The sequence below is a fragment of the Schistocerca americana genome, chromosome 1 (assembly GCF_021461395.2).
Source record: "Schistocerca americana isolate TAMUIC-IGC-003095 chromosome 1, iqSchAmer2.1, whole genome shotgun sequence".
Lineage (NCBI taxonomy): Eukaryota > Metazoa > Arthropoda > Insecta > Orthoptera > Acrididae > Schistocerca > Schistocerca americana.
Window position 1 is genome coordinate 1,073,160,247 of NC_060119.1, and position 18,676 is coordinate 1,073,178,922.

Consider the following 18,676-nt stretch of genomic DNA (forward strand, 5'->3'; position numbering starts at 1 on the left):
GAAACCCTTGTAGGTGGTACAATATGAAGTACACTCTATTATGCACTTCGCAGTAGTTTTTGGAGTATGGATGTAGATCTGGAAAAGGAATTAATGCGAACCCCCCCCCCCCCCCTCCGAATGAACCATGGACCTTGCCTTGCTTGTGTGGCTCAGTGATACAGAGAACCCTTACCACAGGTGCAACCACAAAGGAAGGATGTATGTTGAGAGGCTGGACAAACTTGTGGTTCCTGAAGAGGAGCAGCAGACTCTTAAGTAGTTGCAGGGGCACTAGTCTGGATGATTGACTGATCTGGCCTTGTAACATCAACGAAAACAACTTTGCTGTGCTTGTACTGCGAACAGCTGAAAGCAAGGGAAACTGTAGACATAATTTTTATTGAGGGCATGCAGCTCTACTGTATGGTTAAATGATTATGGCATCCTCTTGTGTAAAATATTTCTCAGATAAAGTAGTCCCCCATTTGGGTCTCTAGGCGGGGACTACTCAGGAGGATGTTGTCAGCAGCAGAAGCAAAATTGGCATTCTACAGATTGGAGTGTGGAATGTTAGACCCCTTAATCAAGCAGGTAGGTTAGAAAATTTAAAATGGGAAATGAGTAGGTTACAGTTAGATATTGTGGGAATTAGTTAAGCTCATTGGAGGGAGGAACAGGACTTATGGTCAGGTGAATAAAGGGTTATAAATATAAAATCAAATAGGGGTAATGCAGGAGTATGTTTAGTAATGAACAGGAAAATAGGAATGTTGGTAAGTTCTTATGAACAGCATAGTGAATGCATTGTTTTAATGAAGATAGACATGAAGTCCACACCCACCACAGTAATTCAAGTTTATATGCCAACATGCTCTGTAGATAATGAAGAGATTGAAGAAACAAATGAAATTATTCAAATAATTAAAAGAGAAGAAAATATAATAGTTAAGCGTGACTGGAATTCTATAGTATGGAATGAAGGAGAAGGAAAAATTGCTGCTGAATATGGACTGGGGGAAAGAAATGAAAGAGGAAGCCACATGGTAGAATTTTGCACAGAGCACAATTTAATTATCACTAACACCTAATTTATGAATTGTGAAATAAGGTTGTATACGTGAAAGAGACCTGGAGTCACCAGAAGGTTTCAGATTAATTACATAATGGTAAGACAGGGATTTAGGAACCAGATTTTAAATTGTAAAACATTTTCGGAGGCAGAGAAAATATAAAAACTGCAATAAACGAAGTAGGCGAAAGGGAATAGAAACATCTAAAAAAATAAGACTGACAGGAACTGCACAATGGTTAAACAGAAATGGCTAGAGGACAAATGTAAGGATTAGAAGCAAACATCACTAGGAGAAACATAGATACCACCTACTACCAAAAAATTAAAGAGGCCTCTGGAGAAAAGAGCAGCAGCTGTATGATTATCAAGAGCTCATATGAAAACCAGTCCTAAGCAAAGAAGGGAAAGCTGGAAGGTTGAAGGAGCATATAGAGTGTCTATAAAAGGGAGATGAACTTGCAGCCAGTATTATAGAAACAGAAGAGGACGTTGATCAAGATGAGATAAGAGACATGATACTGCGAGAAGAATTTGGCAGAGCACTGAAAGACCTAAGTCAAAACAAGGCCCCTGGGAGTAGACGACATTCTGTCAGAACTACTGATAGCCTTTGGAGATTCAGTCGTTACAAAACTCATCCATCTGGTGTGCAAGATGTATGAGACAAACGAAACACTCAGACTTCAAGAAGAATTTAATAATTCCAATACCAACGAAAGCAGGTATTGACAGCTGTGAAAATTATTGAACTATCGGTTTAATAATTTAAAAAGTTCTGGTTACACGATTTTTTTTACAGAAGAATGAAAAAACTGGTCAAAGTCAACCTAAGGGGAGACCAGTTTGGAGTCCGTAGGAATGTGGGCACACAAAAGACATACTGACCCTATGACATATCTTAGAAGATAGGTTAAGGAAAGGCAAACCTAAGTTTATAGCGTTAGCCGATTTAGAGAAAGCTTTTGGCAATGCTGACTGGAATACCTTTTTTTAAAATTCTGAAGGTAGAGGGGTAAATATAGGGAGAAAGCTTTTGGCAATGCTGACTGGAATACCTTTTTTTAAAATTCTGAAGGTAGAGGGGTAAATATAGGGAGCAAAAAGCTATTTACAACTTGTACAGAAACAAGATGACAGTTATAAGAGTCAAGGGGCATGAAAGGGAAGCAGTGATTGAGAAGGGAATGAGACAGGTTTGTATCCATCATATTATTCAATCTGTACACTGAGCAATCAGTACAGGGAACAAAGGAGAAATCTGGCATAAGAAATAAAGTTCATAGAGAACAAATAAAAACTTTGAAATTTGCTGACAACACTATAATTCTGTCTGAGACAAAATGGATCAAATGGCTCTGAGCACTATGCGACTTAACTTCTGAGGTCATCAGTCGCCTAGAACTTAGAACTAATTAAACCTAACTAACCTAAGGACATCACACACATCTATGCCCGAGGCAGGATTTGAACCTGCGACCGTAGCGGTCTCTCGGTTCCAGACTGTAGCGCCTAGAACCGCACAGACACTCTGGCCGGCTGTCTGAGACAGCAAATTACTTGAAAGAGCAGTGGAATGGAATGTACAGTGTTTTGAACGGAGGATATGAGATGAACACCACCAAAAGCAAAACAAGAATAATGGAATGTGGTCGAATTAAATCAGGTGATGCTGAGGGACCTAGATTAGGAAACGAGACACTTACATAGGTTTTGCTCTTTTGGCAGCAAAATAACTATAATGGCCGAAGTAGAGAGGACGCAAAATGTGGAATGGCAGGCAAGAGAAAAATGTTAACATCAAATATAGATTTAGGTGTCAGGAAGTCTTTTCTGAAAGTGTTTGTATGGCATGTAGCTATGCATGGAAGTGAAATGTGAATTATAAACAGTTCAGGCAGAAAGTGAATAAAGGCTTTTGAAATGTAGTATGCCAGAAGAATGCTGAAGATTAGGCGGGTAGATGATTTAACTAAAGAGGAGGTACTGGATAGATTTGGGGAGAAAGGAAATTTGTGGCACAACTTGACTAGCAGAAAGGAGAGGTTGATAGGACACATTCTTAGATATTATAAGGGAACTTAATAATTTTTTTCTTATTGATAAATGTATAGACAATAATTTGGTTCTCATACCAAAGATTAAATTCAAAAGTATTTAACACAGATGGACAACAGAAGATGTATGCTCTTCGTTTATTGGTTGTAGTAATACACTCCTGGAAATTGAAATAAGAACACCGTGAATTCATTGTCCCAGGAAGGGGAAACTTTATTGACACATTCCTGGGGTCAGATACATCACATGATCACACTGACAGAACCACAGGCACATAGACACAGGCAACAGAGCATGCACAATGTCGGCACTAGTACAGTGTATATCCACCTTTCGCAGCAATGCAGGCTGCTATTCTCCCATGGAGACGATCGTAGAGATGCTGGATGTAGTCCTGTGGAACGGCTTGCCATGCCATTTCCACCTGGCGCCTCAGTTGGACCAGCGTTCGTGCTGGACGTGCAGACCGCGTGAGACGACGCTTCATCCAGTCCCAAACATGCTCAATGGGGGACAGATCCGGAGATCTTGCTGGCCAGGGTAGTTGACTTACACCTTCTAGAGCACGTTGGTTGGCACGGGAAACATGCGGACGTGCATTGTCCTGTTGGAACAGCAAGTTCCCTTGCCGGTCTAGGAATGGTAGAACGATGGGTTCGATGACGGTTTGGATGTACCGTGCACTATTCAGTGTCCCCTCGACGATCACCAGTGGTGTACGGCCAGTGTAGGAGATCGCTCCCCACACCATGATGCCGGGTGTTGGCCCTGTGTGCCTCGGTCGTATGCAGTCCTGATTGTGGCGCTCACCTGCACGGCGCCAAACACGCATACGACCATCATTGGCACCAAGGCAGAAGCGACTCTCATCGCTGAAGACGACACGTCTCCATTCGTCCCTCCATTCACGCCTGTCGCGACACCACTGGAGGCGGGCTGCACGATGTTGGGGCGTGAGCGGAAGACGGCCTAACGGTGTGCGGGACCGTAGCCCAGCTTCATGGAGACGGTTGCGAATGGTCCTCACCGATACCCCAGGAGCAACAGTGTCCCTAATATCCTGGGAAGTGGCGGTGCGGTCCCCTACGGCACTGCGTAGGATCCTACGGTCTTGGCGTGCATCCGTGCGTCGCTGCGGTCCGGTCCCAGGTCGACGGGCACGTGCACCTTCCGCCGACCACTGGCGACAACATTGATGTACTGTGGAGACCTCACGCCCCACGTGTTGAGCAATTCGGCGGTACGTCCACCCGGCCTCCCGCATGCCCACTATACGCCCTCGCTCAAAGTCCGTCAACTGCACATACGGTTCACGTCCACGCTGTCGTGGCATGCTACCAGTGTTAAAGACTGCGATGGAGCTCCGTATGCCACGGCAAACTGGCTGACACTGACGGCGGCGGTGCACAAATGCTGCGCAGCTAGCGCCATTCGACGGCCAACACCGCGGTTCCTGGTGTGTCCGCTGTGCCGTGCGTGTGATCATTGCTTGTACAGCCCTCTCGCAGTGTCCGGAGCAAGTATGGTGGGTCTGACACACCGGTGTCAATGTGTTCTTTTTTCCATTTCCAGGAGTGTAGTTATCTTTCGTTGTTCTCATGCGCTAGTGATAAGATGTATACTAAGTGCTCTGTAATTTAAAGTGAAATTGTGTTATATAGTGAAAGCAACTTATGAAACAATACAAATCTCTCATGTACGATACCATGGATCCCAGCTCCTCTAACTCTGGAAGATTATTGTTTTAATTTTGTATGGAGAATTTAGATGGAGGCGACGATGCCCATGACAGCGCTGCTCAACAATAGATGTACGTGAGTGTGTTCATCTCTTTCCCTTCATGGCCGCCAATGACAATTTCAATATTTAGGTCATATTTTCCACAACATTCAGAACCTGCAAGTTTTCTTTTCATTTACTTATGAAGTCCGATTATTTTCTTTCCTAGATGAATAAATGAATTTTAGCCGCAGCCTTTTACCCAGGCCACGGGAAATGATAGTACTTAGAACGTACGTGCCTCAACCCCAATCGTACGGTCACACACAACTGTGTGTGTACAGACGTAACTATACTTATGATCCATTTCCCTTACAGTATTAATTCTATTTTGAATCACTTACTCGCGAATGTACGTGCCCTCTAAATTTGTGTAGTCAGTCTGGAGTTTTCCTTAATAATGTGACTTATAATATTCAGTGGCTTAGTTTCCACAATTGACATTTGCTTCTGTCACAACGCGCTTCACGCGAAATATTTATTAGGCGATATTCATACGAATCCGCATTCCAAAATTACGACACCGGCTGACTTCAGTTTCTAACAATTTAAGAGAGCAGTTACAATAGCGTCCGAGTGCCATGACCTTTGCTTCACAAAAAATTGAACAAATTTTAAGCTGAAATATGTTTTTTCATCCATTATTGTGACTATAGCCAATTGTTTCCATTTCATGTTACGCCAACTGCGTACCAGATAGAAAATTATTACCGAAATCAGTCGATAAAATTCACAAATATTTATCCTAAGAATTCGGAAAAGAAGGACGTTTTGGAACGTTAAACGTTAAACCTACTACCAAGAAAACCGACCGGCAAAAGAAAATACGTAACGTAAGAGCAACAGCACTACTACGTTTTCGGTTGATCGTAAATGTACGATAGAATTGCATTTTTGCGACACTCACTGCTTAGCACGCATTTTTTTCAAAATTTCTTTCTCAGATGGTTTTGCAGATTTCTGTAAATATATTATACGTGTATCAAGGCGGCCTATCATTTTCGTTGATTGCTCCCGTAGAAGCCACTTATCAGTCTTCTGTTTCACCAGAGTCATATTTTACTACATTGAATTTCACGAACTAGCTCAACGTCATCTGCGATTTGCTTACGTGTAGTTCGAGCCGGAATAGTAGAGAAGTTCGGCTGCACGCTGATTTACGAATATATACAGCTATTCTGAAATTATGATCACAAACCAAAACGATGGATAATTCATCCGATAAGGAATCAGTTGCTCAACCCTATGCTTAACACCGAAGTAGAAAACATTGCAGATACTGATAACGCAGTTGCAGCGACGAGTGGTACTCAGTCGCAAGCGACAGACGACAATATGTCATCTTTGGAAACTGTTCCAGATGCGCAAATGTACAAGGTCCGGTAGAGCCAGACGTTATGCAGATGTTTAGAGTAATACAGACAGATTTGATGTCACAATTTGTAACTCAGATAACAGCCCAAATGAATACACAGGTAGGAAATGTCACAGCGCAGATAAACAATTTCACTACACAGATAGACAATGCCACAACACAGGTAGGGAATGTAACAGCCCAAGTGACTGCACAGATAGGAAATATCACAGCACTGATAAGCAATGTCACTACACAGGTAGACAATGTCACAACACAATAAGGGAGAGTAAACACTCAAATGAACAAGCTGAACAGTGATGTAAAAAACCCTACTGATATGCACAAAACCTGGCAACACAACTAAAAAGAGGGGTAGCAGATCAGGTAATAGAAGTAGTATGTGAAGATTTAAATCCCATGAATAAGGATATTGACAATTTGAAAACCACAGTTAAGGTTGTGCCAGATCAGATACGCATGTTAAGTGAAAATTTCAATGAGATGAGTGTACAGCAAACCGAGTTCAATACAAAAATGCAGGAAGCAGTAAATCAAGTTGAGGACATGACTAAACAGCAAAAACAGTAGTTTGAGGACTTTCTAGAAGAAAAAGACACACACATAAACTGTACTCTAGAAACAGAGCTACAAAAAGCAATAAGTAACATAATAAAGCAAGTACGCACTACACAAAACACACTGACATAGAACACAGGACTTACCAGGCCGGCAGAACCAAATAGTGGATTAACTTAACAGGAAACTTAGGACAGTGAAAGAATGACACCAACACGCATGAGAAGAGCTTGACAACATACCCACAGGTAAGAGCTATAGTGCAATTAGTGACTATTCTACCCCGAATGTGCATAATTATGAGATGTACGGTAACCAACGACACTGTGATGAAAGAGAGAAACAACAGATAGCTGAACCCAGTTTGTCATCAGTTTTGTTAGAAGAGAGTGTTATAAAACACTGGCAATTTCAAGTGTTTATCCCTGAAAAGAAGTCTGTCCATCTGGTAATTTTTATAAATTCATTGAAAAGTGTATTGCCTAAAACTGGGTCGGAACAGCAAAAGATACAGTATGTTATAGGTTACATCCAAGGCGATGGAGCGTTATGGGCGATGCAAATATCAGAAACTTGTCAAACATTAGAATAGGTTCAAAACGCGTTTCTTTCAAAGTACTGGTCACATGGCGTTCAAGAGAGATTAAGAAAAGCCCTCTTCAACACTAGACAATATAATCCAAACTCTGAATCATTGCTAAAGTATTTTGAGAAATATTTAAAGAAGACGAGGTTCTGGGACGAGCCAGAGACACACACTAACGTCCTACGTATTCTGAAAGCGAAACTATCACTTAATAATCGGGAAAAGCTAGTACAAGTACACGAAAGCAATTTGGAGTATTTTCTATCTGTCTTGGACTCTATTGATTTAATTAATGAAGATGAAAGACAGAGCCACAACAATCAAAAAAATTCCCGTAGTAGTGGTGACAACCAACCTCTGCAGCGCCAGCCGCAGTACGGCGTCAACAATGTAACCTGCTCGGCTGAGTCACGACCGGCAATTGTCGATCCCGCCGCAGCAGCGCATAAGCCCGGCCCGAATTCTGGAGGCAATTTTAGTAATAACTGGAAGCAAAATTTCAACCCAGGATATAAAAGAAAAGAAGAAATGGTGACAGAAACTACCCTGGCTACTCCAGTAACCGGAAACGAAGTTGGAATACAAACGATAACGAGGATCAGTGGGGTAAAGCTTACAGTAATTTTCAGTCTCAATTTAGCAACAACAACACAGCTGACCCACGAAATGTGCAGTGGCAGTACCCGATTAGTAATAAACCCTACCAGTCCCAAGGGCAAAGTAACTTTACACCTATAAACTCAGGGCAGAATCATGATCAGAGTGCACAACAGAGGAACAACATGCCAGGAGTGAATATTATACAAGTGACAAACAAAACATCTGGAAACAGTAATAATTGGACGTTAAACTAAACGTGGTCTCATTATGTTCCCCAGTGTTGACTATGGATAGTCATGGGGGGCGATCCTTGCTACCATGGTAGTAATTTGCTAAGGTATCAAGATAAAGCATCCCATATATTCCAAGACAACCTGTAAGTTTAAATGAAAAGGTAAGACAGGCATCGGTCTCTATTACGGAACAAGCTCAACGCCATAAGAAACACTTGGACAAACAGCTACATGGTGTTACCAGATTTGTGGTTAGAGGAAAAGTAGTACTTAAGCCCCATGTGAAATCTTCTCTGGTAGCCAAGAAAAACGCTAAGTGGCAAATAAGGTATATTGGCCTGTACATTATTGTACATATTATGCATGACGGATGTTATTTACTTGCATATCCGCACAATGGTAAAATCAAAGGACTCTATGACACAGAGACTTGAGGAAATTCTACCATGTTTAAGTATCACATTTCACATCTATCTACGCACACAAGTGAAATGAGTAACCTATGGTAAAAAGAAGGAATACGATTAGGGTAAAGTAAGTACATTTTATGCAGCTACATGAATCAGAGCATTTCACTACCTTTGTTTACATTTGTCAGTGAGTGGGACACGATACACAAGCAAGCTAGGACATACACATCAATTGATGACTAGTAATGTTAGCACAGGGTGTAATTGGAAGGTTTGACTGAATAGTTAATGATCACAGTGGTATTTTAGTTTTAAGTATGTATGAAAGATTCTGGAGTGAACAATTAGCACAGACCTCAGAACAAAGTAGCTGTAAATTATTTTAAGCCACTTGTGCATCAAGATTGTAACGTACAGAGTAAGTTACAGAAAATATTGGACTCCCTAATGTACTGCATAAGTATATGGTCACACAAGTACATCCTAAGGTACTGCATAAGCATATGGTCACACAAGTACATGTCATGTTGCAGAGACAATATTCTTTTTTCTGATGTATCCACACCGCTATGCATTATCTATGAATACATCGAGCAAAGCGGTATTAATTTTTTTTTATCTGCTGCGATGATGAAATGATTTCTGGCTGCTTATGAAAGTTTAGCATGCTATATACCATATGTATGACAACCTAATCTAAGTAAAGTGCATCTAAAGATATAACCTATGAAAAAAACTAGTGTGGTCTTACTGAAATACAAATAATTTGTCAACTTTATTTACACATTGGAGTGCAAATACACTGTTGAGGTACGATTCATAAAAGTTATCTGAGCCAAACATAACAGTGTCTCTTATAACAAAAAAAAGAAATATGTATGAGGTAAGTTACAGGGAACTGAACGGTAGAGAAATTAAATAATTCTGAAACAAACATAATTCTTGATAGGTGGCATTCATCGAGATGCTACGAGAATTCAGCCGGAGATGAGAAGCAACTAAGTTACACTAATATAACTATGATTTACAATCGACGCTATAAAATAAGATCACTGAGAAATACACTACTTGACGTTCAGTAACACCAGAGATTTTTAATAATTTGTCTTTTCTTCTATGTGAAAGTACTAAAGAATCTATGTTGACTTTAGAGGAATATAGACACTGATTTCCTCTTACGTTTATAATATTTTATCCAAGCGGAGTTGAAGATATTTTGTGGAAGAAGTAAAGTAAGGAGTCACTAAGGTCATGTTCAATAAAATAAAATGTGTACATACCAGTGACACAATGAACAACACACAGACATGAAAACATGTACAAACACAGGTACAGACTTAGGAAGCAGTATCGCAAACATCAGCCAAGCTTCATTATCAATCTGTTGTTCGTATCACCTAGCATTTTAATTTTCTACTTATGTGTGAATTTAAGTATAATGATTTGTTTATTTATGTGTTTTTATTTCATTCTACTTTTTTAATGTGTGTACCATGCATTGTTACAATGTTGGGTAAAGTAAAGATGAAATCCCCCCCACACAGTAACTCACCCGTAGTTAATGCACGGATTTTACCTCTTTTGGAGACAATTTCTAAAAGCACTTTTGATGCATTCTTTTTTTTTCTATAGTCGTTTCGATGTATAAGTGCATTTGTAGCCCGATCCTAAGTTAGGAAAGTGCTGTTGTTCTCAAAAGCGTGTTCTTTTATGCACTGTGAGATGTAAGATAGTACTGAAAACTGTAGTACCAGAGGCATATATTTTCTGATAACACATTCAACTACCAACTTGTGGTGTGAACTATTTTGAGCAGCATGTACACAGATAAGGTTTTGAAAGAGAATACAGGAGCAAATAACAAACTTGGGCATAAACTAATAAAACCTAGCCAGTGGTCTCATGAGCTACAATTTTTTTTGAACGGTAAAAATGAATGGAACAGTGTATAATTACCCAATGACTTATTTAGTCAGTGACAAGTGAGTTTTACGCATAGAGGCAAGTGAGTATAAGTTTTATACCATGAGCCTTCTACTTCGAAATAAAGGATACTTGGTGAATCGAGGATACTGCTACGATATGGGTGTTTGTGCATTAGGACAGTGTGCTGTTGGCAAGCTAAATAATAAAGTGTAGTACTTACCTTCGTGCAGTGAACATAGGAGGTGCCCTGCGGTCCCTTCACGCAGCAAAGGTGTATGATGAGTTGAAGAAGGTGCAGTAATTTCAAAATGCTGCGAATGCTGTACAAAACACTTCATACAAATGCACTGACCAACATGCGCTGCATCGCTACCTGGCGGTGGGTGCACAGCTATTGGACTCCAAACGGTGAGCAGCATGCTGCCAGACTAATTGTTGCATGTGTGGTTACTTGTAACTGACATATAATTGACTGATGGCGTGAAGCAGGAGGACAATTTGAATTGAAAGCAAAATCTATCTTCAAATGGGCACACGCCATAGTGCAAATAGATGTAGAGACATGATTTCCAGACCCAATAAAAGTTTTAACACTGCAGCTCATGATCTACGTTCCACGTTCGAAATAAAAATGACACCTATGTTCATTGAACTTGAGGCAGAACAGTGCCTGTTTGTGTATATGTTAGTGTTAAGTTAGACTAAGTACTGATCTTTTTGAATTTTATTTATTACATGTGGATCTTCCCAATCATGAGACAACTATACAATCCAGAAACGAGATATTCTGGGGCATTATCAAATAGATCCTGGTATAAAAGAGGGAGGCAGTGGACAGCATAAGCAACTATAAGGAAGAATTTATCACATATACCACTCCAGACACCCTTGCTAATCCTACAGCCTGGATCGACACACGAAAATGTACAACGTTCTTGTGAAACTTTTTATATTTTCAGGAAAAATATAATTGTAGAATCATAGAAGGAACTCTTTAAATGTAACTTTGTTGTCAACATGCTATTAAAAATGTTATTTTTATGCAGGAACAATGATGCAACAAACCAATCATAAAGAACTGAATTATGGACTTGCATAAAATGTAATGTAATATTCATATATTTGATGTCAAGTACGATGCAGTAATTTTTGTATGTAACATGTAAGTTAATGTATATTTTGTGTAGCCTAGTGTATACGTTTTGTTTTCATAGCTAAGTGCCAGAGCCAGCACCAGAACTATGTAAGCAAAGTGGTGAGATATCCCCTAAAAGACAAGAGCAGTGCAATTCAAGTACATGTGTAAAGGAGTGAAAGAACTACCAGTGTGTAAAGTGGTTGGGCTCATTGTCTGGAATTTAACATTTCTTTAGACAAACGCCAAAGGCGGCAATATAATGAAAATTAATAATTTTTTCATCTTGATAAATGTATAGATAATAATTCGATTCTCATACCAAAGATTAAATTGAAAACTATTTAACACAGATGGACAAAAGAAATTTCTGCTCCTATTTTATTGATTTTAGTAACAGCTACCTTTCGTTGTTCTCATGTCCTGGTGATAGGATGTATACCAAGTGCTCTGTAATTTAAAGTGAAACTGTGTTATATAATAAAAGCAACTTATGAAACAATATGATTCTCTCATTTATGACACCATGGATCTCAGCTCCTGTAAATCTGGTAGATCATTATTTTAATTTTGTATGGAGGCTACGAACTCCACAACGGCGCTGCTCAACAATAGACATACGTGAGTGTGTTCATCTCTTTCCCTTCATGGTTGCCAATGACAATTTAAATATTTAGGTCATATTTTCCACAACATTCAGAACCTCTAAGCTCCCTTTTCATTTAATTACGAAGTCTGATTATTTTCTTTCCTAGATGAATAAATGCATTTCAACCACAACTCTTTTACCCAGACCATGGGAAATGATAGTACTTAGAATGTATGTGCCTCTACCCTGATTGTACGTTCTCATACAACTATGTGTGTACCGATGTAACTATACTTATGATCCATTTCCCTTACAGTATTAATTCTTATTTTGAACCACTCACTTGCGAATGTATGTGCCCTCTTATTTTATGTAGTCAGTCGGGTGTATTCCTTAATAACGTTACTTATAATATTCTGCGGCTTAGTTTCCACAATTGATCTTTGCTTCTGTCACAATGCGCTTCACACGAAATATTTATTACGTGATATTCATACGAACTCTCATTCCAAAATTACGATTCTGGCTGACTAAGTTTCTAACAATTTAACAGGGCGGTTACAAGATCACCAGTTTAGTAGTGAAGGGAAGTGTGGGGAGGTGGTGGATGGGGGGGGGGGAGTAAAAATAGTAGATGGAGACCAAGAGATGAATCCAGTAAGCAGATTCATAGAACGTAGGTTGCAATGGTTATTTGGAAATGAAGAGCCTTGCAGAGGATAGAATAGCATGGAGAGCTGCATCAAATCAGTCTTCGGTCTGAAGACCATAACAACAACAATCTTTCTGTTATGCAACCAATAACTGTGTTCTGTTGCGGATATATTTTTCTTCATGAACTGTTTAGAAGCCATGATGGACATGATCTTATCGAAAACATTTAAATCTCATACTGTGGGAAAACTCTGACACGTGAGATATTTTCAAGGATGATTCACACTGGCCATCGCCCCATGTTATGGCATTGTCATGTGAGGGCGCTTTCACACTGTGCGTCAAGTCACATCACATCAGTTCGTTTAGCTTTGTACCAAACAGTAAAAGTGTGGTTGTGAACTACCATCCATTATACAACAGTATGAGTAAAGTATAGGAATTGAGGAATTAACAACGATGAATTTCATTAATGGTGAAACCAAACTTCGTAAAGTGTGTTATTGATCATTTTTGTATGGCAATATGCTGAGAAGTGAAACAACATTTCGAAACTTCGATATTTACTGACTAGCAGAAATATAAACATACAAAAACATCAAACAATATTCTTAAGAGACTAAACAGAGTCTATTTACCTTATCCATTACTTTTAATACATCACAAACCACTGTATTTTATCTCCTTCATTGGAACTGAGTTTTTCACTTAAAAAGTTATTTAATGAAGACTGCTTAATCAACTTGTGTTCTTATTTATATAAGGTGTGGGCATCAATGAAAAAATATCCAAACCGCCATGGAACATTTGCAGTTTACAACAAAAACAAAACAGAGTTATTATAATTCAGGCATGGGCCCAATAGGACCATTCAAGGTACAATCAGTCAGTGTCACTTTTGCTGGTTGTCCTTTCTTTTTGTCCAAATTTGATTCCTCCTTTCAGAATGAAATCTCTTTCTTTCGTCAGACCACAGGGTTCCAGCCTATTTTCTAATTTCCCTCTAACCAACTTTTAAGTCAAATATCTTTTGTCTAAATGTTTTTCCATCTTTAAATTGTGCCAGACTTACACTGGCTACTTTAAGAGCCCCCTTAGTTGCAGCAATCCATGTAATTGGCATAGTTGTGGCCTTACTTCTGTTTTTTTAGAATTCCACTATTTGTTTTGTCAACCTAGTGGGTACCATTCTCTTTAAAGTGGTCATAAAAGTCTGCGTTTCCTCATATCACCATGTATGTCTGTGTATTCTTCTATTTCCTTATTACTTCTCAGCCTGTAAGTTGCTCCCTCGGCTATTTTGGTGTCTAATATTTTCCTAATAATCTCTCAATTTCTTCAGTATCCATACTTCTATTTAAAACTGAAGTTTCAGCTCCATAAAGACATTCAGGTTTGATTACAGTGCTTTAATACGTAAATTAACTGAATTTAGAAAGTGATTTTTATTATAAATATTTTGTGTTAATCTGAATGCAATTGCCGTTTTTTGACAGCGAACTTCGTTTGCAGCTTTTTCCAAAACTTTCTATTGTGTGTTTTCCCCCAAGTATTTAAACTGAGAAACCCTTTTTATGTTTCCATATTTCATGTTCAAAAAATTTGGTACTTGATTGTTGCATGTCATATATTCTGTTTTTTCAAATGATATTTGTAGTCCTACTTTTTCCACAACCTATTTAAGAATTTATATTTATTTTTGAGGTGTGGTGATTTTCCTAGTTAAAACTGCCAGATCATTTGCAAAGGTGAGGCAATCTACTCTAATATTACATCGATTTAAGTTGATTGATTGATCTATATTCTGACTCGACTTTTGCTCTCGCCATTCTGTAAGTAACTTTTCCAAAACATAGTTGAACAGAAATGTGGAGAGTTCATCTGCCTGTCTTAACACATCTTTATATCAAATGGTTCAGAAATTTCTCCCATGAATTTAACTTCAGGTTTAGAGTCAGTTAACGTTTCCTTAACCAGTGTTATAGTTTTATTGTGTCAACCTTTTTCCTTTAAAATAATATATCATAACACTAATATAAAAAGTTACAAGATACAAAAGCACTCAATCCAGAACGGCGAAAATAAGTTAATTTCCGTTGTTAGGTGACAGCGACATCGTCAAAACTACTTCCGGAGAAACCTTCTTGACCTGACATGGCCTGTTGACTGTCTACATTTACATGCAACACATCTGAAAGTGCGGAAATAGTTTTATGCTGTCGTGTTTATATGTTAAGGTCTGAAGCAGATTTGGTAGCCCAGTTAAATATGGCGTTTGGAAAACATCTGATCCACTTGCTGATTCAGTCAACATAATCGTTACTTCTTTTCACTTAAATGCTACAGGTAGACAGCTTAATGCTCAGCCTAATGTTTCTGCTTGCCCTTCACTCCACAAGAAGACCACATTGGCCGAATATTCTGAAAACAAGACATAATTTGACAACCCAAGACGTTTCAAACCCGCCTGTGTTTATATGGAAGCGAAAGTCGATAGCGGAATTGAAAAGCCGGTAACTAAACTGTGTTCATCGATAAACCTGATGTAAACATTACATTACATTAATATTTGTTCCACAGATCACGAATACAGCATTTTGTAATGATGTGGAATTGCGAATAATAATAATAATTTTATTTACGATTACTATTTCATATCCGAAAATGTCGAAGGAGTTGTCTCTCAGAAATTCTTTTAATTTGTTTTTAAATGTTAGTTGGCTATCTGTCATACTTTTAATGCTATTTGGCAAATGACCAAAGATTTTTGTGACAGCATAACTCATCTCTTTCTGTGCCAAAGTCAGATATGACTCAGAGTAATGAAGATCATCCTTTCTTCTAGTTTTGTAGCTATACTCTTCGCTAATGTTTTTGAATTGGGATGGATTATTAATAACAAATTTCATAAGTGAATACATGTATTGTGAGGGCACTGTGTATATCCCGAGTTTCTTCAGTTAAAGATGTAAAGAAAACTATATTACAGCTAAAAAACAAAATTTCTGCTGGGTAGGATGTCATACCTACCAAAGTAGTTAAAGCAGCTGCCAGGATAACAGCTGACCCTCTTTGCACAATAATTAATAAATCACTCTAAGAGGGCCACTTTCCAGATGTCCTAAAGTATGTATTAAAAAAGACTCAAGAGAAGATATGGGGAACTACCTCCCAATCTCTATTCTTCCGATTTTTTCAAAAATATATGAAAAAGTGGTGGTAACACATTAAAAAATTTTATAGAGAAATCAAACATAATTTCAGATAATCAATATGGCTTTCAAAAAGACAAGAGTACAATAGAGGCCATTAATGAGTTTGTTAAAAAAAGAAGTTCCACCTTAAACAAGTCGAAAAAAGTTGCAGGATTATTCTGTGGCCTCACAAAAGCAATTGATTGAGTAAACCATCACTTGCTCCTGTATGAAATAGAAAGATATGGAATTGGGGGTTGTGTTGTAGAGTGATTTAGGTAATGCCTCACGAACGGAAAACAGAGGGTAGTTAAAGGGAAATGGATGATTATTTCGCAAGGCGTTCCACAAGGCTCAATTCTGGGTCCAATTTAACTTAATCACTCTCAGTTTTATTCGATGAATATACTTCTGCCCTTGTTGAAAGGAATGATCCTGAACAAATTCCTTCAACTTTCACAAAACTGTAGGACAGTTTGGAAAACTGATCCCAACAAAATGGGTTGAAATTGATTATTGAGAAAACACATTTGCTGCCATTTGAAACTAAAAACTCTAGGCAAGAGAATTCCAATTAGTTGTAGAAACCAAGAACTGAAAGAAGCGGAATGTGTTAAATTTTTGGGTATGCATTTGGACCAAAATCTATCCTGGTCTTCACACATAAAGGATTTAGCAAGTAAATTAAACATACTGACATTTGTAATGACGATTCTATCATATTCAACTAGTATGGGGACAAGAAAAATAGTTAACCAGTTACTTTGAATCAGTTATAAGGTATGGCATTATTTCTTGGGGAAGCACAAGAAAAAGACTAGAATCATAAAGTCACAAAAATCAGTTTTTAGAAATATATCTAATGCAAAACCGAACGTATCCTATGGCCCACTGTTAAGAAATTTAAAAATATTAACTCCTCCATATTTGTACATTTATGAACTGCTTTGTATGGAGTGTAGCCATGAATGGAAGTGAAACATGGACGAAAAATAGTTTGGACAATAAGAGAATAGAAGCTTTCGAAATGTGGTGCTACTGAAGAATGCTGAAGATTAGATGGGTAGATCACATAACTAATGAGGAGGTATAGAATTGAATTGGGGAGAAGAGGAGTTTGTGGCACAACTTCACTAGAAGAATGGATCAGTTGGTAGGTCATGTTCTGAGGCATCAAGGGATAACCAATTTAGTATTGGAGGGCAGGGTGGAGGATAAACTTCGTAGAGGGAGACCAAGGGATGAACACACTAAACAGATTCAGAAGGATGTAGGTTGCAGTAGGTACTGGGACATGCAGAAGCTTTCACAGGATAGAGTAGCATGGAGAGCTGCATCAAACCAGTCTCCGGACTGAAAACCACAACAACAACAATGAACTGATTGTTTTTGTATACAGTAACTGCAAGTTATTCACAGAGAAAACTTTAAACATCAATGCAGTACTACAAACAAGGAGAATTTCATGCTTCCCACCTATAGATTAAAGCTGTTTGCACAATCCCCAGAATATATGGACATGAAAATTTACAACATTCTAAAAAGGAAACAAATCCTCAGCATGGAGATGGGGCAACTACAGCAAAAACTATGACAGTTGTTAGAACAGAAATGTTATTATTCCTTATAAGCTTAATGATAATATGAGAATCTGAGCAAGAAAACAAGTGGCTGAAATGTTTTGTTAATTAAGCTTAGAAGTTTTATGTCTAATAAATGACTGTAATAATTATTCTCTCTTTTTACAGTAATACTGTTGCTAGGCTAAACACTGTCTCTGTAAAATTAATAATTATTGTTTCAGTAATACTCATACATTGTAATTGCAGTACTGACGAGTCCCATGTATACTAAACCTTGTGACTTAACTCTGTATGCTGTGGGACAATAAAAATTCTGATTCTGAAATGTCTACATGGTAATCTTGGGTGGGCTCCAGCAGTTATTCTGAATACATTCTTTTGTGCAATGAATACTTTTTCTCTTAATGATAAATGACGCCATATTATGATGCCACATGAAAGCAGCGAATGAAAATAGGCATAGTAGGCTAATTTACTGATCACCTAAATTTGCAACAACTCTTATAGCATAAGTAGCTGAACCTAACTGTTTCAGTAGATCAGCAATGTGTTTCTTCCAATTCAATTTGTCATCAATGCACTTATCCAGAGAGTTTGAATACTCTGCCTTAGACTCCTGTTCAGAGTCTATATTTATCAAAGTGTCATGCCATTTACTGTACAGAATTGTATACACTGTGTTTCCTCAAAATTTACTGAGGGCCCATTTGTAGAGACTCACTTAAAATTTTTCTGAAACACCATGTATTCTTTCGCGTTTGCTTTTGAACGTCATTAGATTTCGTTTCACGTGGAGCTGAAGCCAAGCTGTGTCCAGTACTCTCAAGTACGATCATAATGATACTTTTATACTGTGTTACACACACACAGAATGAGCAATAATGCAGGACAACAGCCTTACCAGTATATTTAACTTGCACAACACTGCCTAGCGAGATGGTCTGA